This window comes from Equus przewalskii, chromosome 5 (assembly GCF_037783145.1).
Source record: "Equus przewalskii isolate Varuska chromosome 5, EquPr2, whole genome shotgun sequence".
Classification (NCBI taxonomy): Eukaryota; Metazoa; Chordata; class Mammalia; order Perissodactyla; family Equidae; genus Equus; species Equus przewalskii.
The window spans coordinates 6,625,235-6,630,187 of record NC_091835.1 but is presented as its reverse complement, the minus strand read 5'-3'; the positions used below and the strand labels follow the sequence as shown (position 1 = coordinate 6,630,187).

The window sequence follows — 4,953 nt, the reverse complement described above, 5'->3', positions numbered from 1 at the left end:
ATCCACTAGAACAGAGAAAACTTGATTTAGGACTGTTTAGCAATTTAATCGAAGAGCTAAACTATTTTTAAAATAGCCCTGAATGATGATGTTTTTTTCCTACACTCGGACAGTCAGGCACGCGGGCCTTGGCATAAAAATGTTCTTGAGATCCAAGTGGGGTGAAGCATGCGGCTAAAGAGACCTTCAGGCACTTCCAGTCCTTTCTGCACTCCTGGAAGGTTTTTAAGGAAAAAAAGAAGAAGAAAATAAAATGACACATCCTTTGGTTTCGATAGCACCCTCTGTACTTGTACTTATCTCTTAGACGTGGTTGGCCAAAAAGTCTGCTAAAAATATAATGAAAGGGAGGCGGTGGAGTGTGGGGAGAGAGAAATAAAACACTAACCCTGTTCATTTCTGCCTGCCTCCCACCACAAATTCACCACAACATTTAAGTGTAGCTCCATCTGCCCCTCTTCTCAGTCCCTTTTTGGCGCTTGACTGTTATTTTTTCAATAAAAGGGAAAAGTACTCTCATTCTATTCTTTCTACGGGGCTCCAGAGTCTCGGAGACTGAGAACATCTCTCTAGCCTGAAGCGGGTCTGAAGTCTTCTGAGATCACTGCTTCCCGGGAGGTAAGTGTGGTAGCCGGAAGATCAGCCCATTTTGTGGGTCACGGAGGCCAACAGATCCCAGAGGTATCCGGGAATGAGCTTCATAGGCTTCCAAGGGCCCAGCCAGCTGGGAAGAGCCAACTGTCCTGTTTCTCAGTTTCCAGGATCTGTTCATCCACGTCGTCACTGGAGTTTGCCCAAAAGGAAGAGAGGAGGAGAGCCCAGCAGGAGCGGTCCGGTAGCCGGGTGGTTCGCTCATTGGGTTCCTTGGAGCGGCTTTCGCTCTTCCCTTTCAGCCAAACCCAAAGGTTACTGGAGCAGGCCGGCCTGCTTGGACCAGGAGAGCTGAGTCATCCACGGGACAGGATAGCAGCAGCTATAAATTATCCTGTGTTTAAGGATGGCTTTCTCAAACCCCGGCTTTGGGCTGGGAGTCTTTATTTATATCTCTCACAGGAATATTTTTCAAACTCATGACAGTGCACTCTGCATGGCTTTGGGGATACTCCAAGCACCTGGTCTCCTCTATAAGGAGCCGTGCAGGCAACAGGCCCCCAGAGGCCCTGGGCCTGGACTCCAGATCGGCTCACACTCACACCCACACGTACATCCCTCGCGGCCAAGCCAGACCTCCTTCTCGTGCATGCAAGTATGTCCACCTATGCTGGCCCGGCGTCAAATGCAGACACACAGATACATTCAGAGACATACACACCCTCACACACACACACACACACAGACACACACACACACTCTCCGAATGCAAACTATTAGGGACCCACTGTTCTCTGCACATCTCAGAGACAGCCTCTGCTCGCGATAAAACACGCACACACAGGAATTACTGCTCAGGCTGAGGGGCCCACCTCTCTGGCTCAGGAGCATTTGGCAAGTGACTGACAAGTTTTTATCTCCTTTGGTAACTTGGTGTCGTGTTGTTGTTGTTGCTTGTGCCTTAACGTGGTGCGTAGAGAGGTACCATAGAAGAGAAGCTCCAAACAGTTCACAGCCTTGAGATGGATTCCTCAGGCAGAGTGCTCACAGGTCAGAGTGAAGGAGCCATGCAGATGGTCCTCCATCTCTGATTATTGGGAAGAGAAGCAACCTTTGTTGGGAGGAGGAGAAAGATGGAGTAAGGCTGTCTCTCCCACTAATAAATCCTGACTCCTTTAATCCTCTGTAGCCCACACTTACACGCTTTCTGCAGCTTCCACCTCCCTTGCCTTTTCTTTTTTCTTCCCTGCTTTGTAATTAGACAATTTTGTGTAGTTTGGTAAATTACTGGTTGTTATTTATTTATTTCCCTTGGTTTATTCACCATTATCTGTTCTTTTCAGAGTTTCTGCAAGACAGAAAGAGAGAACCTCATTCTTCCCATTGTGCTGAGAGAGGCACAGAGAAAGACAAAACCATCGCCTGGGGTCACAGAGGGCAGTGGCTGTGATGGATCTGAGGCCAACTCCATCCCCAGATCCTGCCTAGCAACTTCCTTCTGGGACGAAGGACCCAGGACATGTCACAGTCCCTCTAATTCATCCAGCCCAACATCTGTCCTCTGAACCCTGTGCACACTCATCCAGATGGCACAGAACGGCCACCTTTCTGGGAAGCAGAATTCTCTAAGGCTTTGAGGCTAGGTCTTATGGGATTGTCCCCACCTGTCAGTAGAAGGGATGGTTAGGGCCCAATATGGCGCAGCATTGACCCTATTGTTGATAGAACCAGAAGGTCAGAAATTTGCAAAAATGTCAAAGTCCTACATTAGGTCACAGAGCAATTCTCCAGTTCCTCCCTGTCCCACCCTGTCTCCTCACTCCTCTGAAGCACCTGCTGCTTACACACCTTTCCCACTCTTATCCCACTATCATCTCTAGCTATCTTCCAAGCACGGATATATACAAGGAACCCCTTCCCCACCCCTAGAGCATCAAACCTTCTTTCTCCCACTACTGAAACATCACTGGAATTTCCACTTCCCGGGCTAGGTTTTCCAGACAGATTTTGTTATCGTTGTGATTGTTGTTGCTGTTTTTCTCTAACTTCACAGAGCACGGATTCTGGCCACATTTGCCCCAGGTAAATGTTCGGACATTATCTGTCCATGTCTGTTCCATGGTTGCCATTCAGTTGTGTTTTCCTGCAAGAGAGTGTGTGCTGGGCGGCTTTCACACATTCCTCCAGGTCCTCCCTCCAACCTTGCCCCTGCTCTGGGTCTCAGGAGGTGATCTTGATGGACCATGTCAAGGAGCTCCCTTGCCCTGTGGTTTTCATCTGGATCCAGCCAGTGGGAGGCACCATCCAAGGGTCAAAGACAAGGGAGACAGTGCAGCCCAAGGAGCGAGTCCCCAGCCCTGTCCCGGGTCGACCAGCCTCCTCTGCAGAAGTCACGCCATCCTCTCCATAGACCTACCGCATTCGTTTCCTGTGGCTGCTGTAACAAATGACTATGAACGTGGTGGCTTACAATGACAGAAATTTATTCTCTCACAGTCCTGGAGGTCAGAAGGTGGTACCAAGGTGTCGGCAGGGCTGTGCTCCTTCAGGAGGCTCTGCAGGAGAAGCTGTTCTCCGCCTCTTTTGGCTTCCAGTGGCTGTCAGTGTTCCTCCACTTGTGACCCCACCACTCCAGTCTCTGCTCCTGTGTTCACATTGCCTCCTCCTTTCCTCTGTCTTCTCTTCTGTCTGTCTCAAAGCCCCTCTGCCTTTCTTTTATAAGGACACTTGTCAATGAATTTAGGGCTCACATGGATAATCCAGGATAATCTCCTTATCTCAAGATCCTTAACTTAATTAGATCTGTAAAGACTCTTTTTTCCAAATAAAGTAACATTCACAGGTTCCAGGGGTTAGGACGCGGACTTATCTTTGGAGGGGCCACCATTCAACCCACTACCCCACTCATTCTGGGTTCTAATAATTGCTCCCTCTCAATGCCGTTATAGGCCTAGGGGTTATGATGCTGCTATTAGTCTTGGGGCTTTGCACCATCCCTGGTTGGGTCTTTATCCTTCCCACACCTTGTAAACAGTCTCTTTATTAAACTCTCTTCTAACTGCCTGGTTTGAATGCTGTCTGTTTCCTGCCAAGACTCTGACTGACGCAGGCATATTGAGATAAAGGCATCATGGAAAGACTCTGTGTGAGGCACCCTATGCAGCCCCCAAAGCAAGGTTAGGGAAGTGAAAGATTTCTTATGATGACAACACAAATGATGAGAAGAAGGGCTCTGAGGGAGGAGGGACCCAGACTTCAGGAGCAGCATCCAAGCAGAAAGACTGCACGCCTTTCATATGGCTCCTCCCTAAACTCAGTCACAGGCATGAAATAAGAGGGCACAATTAGAATGATTCTAGGACCTTTCCAGGCTCTTTCTATGATGGAAGTCCCAATTCGAATATTGGGCTGCAAGTAAACAGAACCAGATGCCCCTCCAATCCTGCCTCAAAAGGCTCAAACGGTGGTTCTCAAACTTTGGCACGCATCATAATAACCTGGAGGGTTCGCTGAAACCCAAATGGCTGGGCTCCACCTCCAGAGTTTCTGATCCAGTAGATCCGGGTGAGACTCAAGAAGGTGCATTTCTAACAAGTTTTCAAGGGATGCTGATGCTCCTAGTCCAGGGGCCACACTTTGAAAACCTCTGACTTACACAACACAGGAAACTTATTCTCTCAAAAACAATAAGCCCCTGGGGAGGGTGACTCCAGAGCTGCTTGACTCAGCAGCTCAGCCAGTTCCTCTGTCATCCTCAGCCTCTCAGCTTTGACTTTGACTGGGTCCACACAGCTGCGTCCTAGTCCAGCCACTCCAGGCATCCTCCATAGACTAGATAGTGGCCGGTGAAAGAGATCACCCTTCTTCAGAACTGAGAATCTTTCTCTGAAGTCTTCCAGTCAGCATCTCCTCATACCACTTTGACCAGAATTACATCACATGCTTTTGCCTAAACCAGTCACTGTCAATGTAAAGAATGACAATGACTGGGTGACACCAATCCGTCACACAAGTGAAGAGTAGACAGCAAGTGCATTGAGGGGCTCTGGCAACAATGAAAAAAGAGTAAAAGAGTATATCACCTTGTGCTTGCAAGAGTACTTGTTGGTTATTGTCTGTTCAACAAACATTCTCATTCTCTTTCTTCTGGTGACAGAACCTGAAGCCCTCCTTAGAGGGATGGGGACATGACCAAGGGCCCATGACCAAGTGGCCCATGTTCAGGAAACAGTGGCTCAAGACTCAAGAAGAGAAACTCAGAATCCTTCCCTGGGATTGAACTAAGAAGACTGCAGGAAAGAAAAAACACCCTCTTTCCACAGAGGTTGCTAAGCAGGGACTGCTGGAGGTCACGTACCTGCC

At 48.6% G+C, this 4,953-nt stretch overlaps 1 long non-coding RNA gene across 1 annotated transcript; it reads left to right on the top strand.

The window, feature by feature from the left end:
- Positions 1-353: 353 nt before the first annotated feature.
- On the top strand, positions 354-3,653 carry LOC139083671 (uncharacterized). Its single transcript, XR_011540580.1, has 2 exons — positions 354-618; positions 1,935-3,653. It is a non-coding gene; the product is annotated as an uncharacterized lncRNA (long non-coding RNA).
- Positions 3,654-4,953: the final 1,300 nt, after the last annotated feature.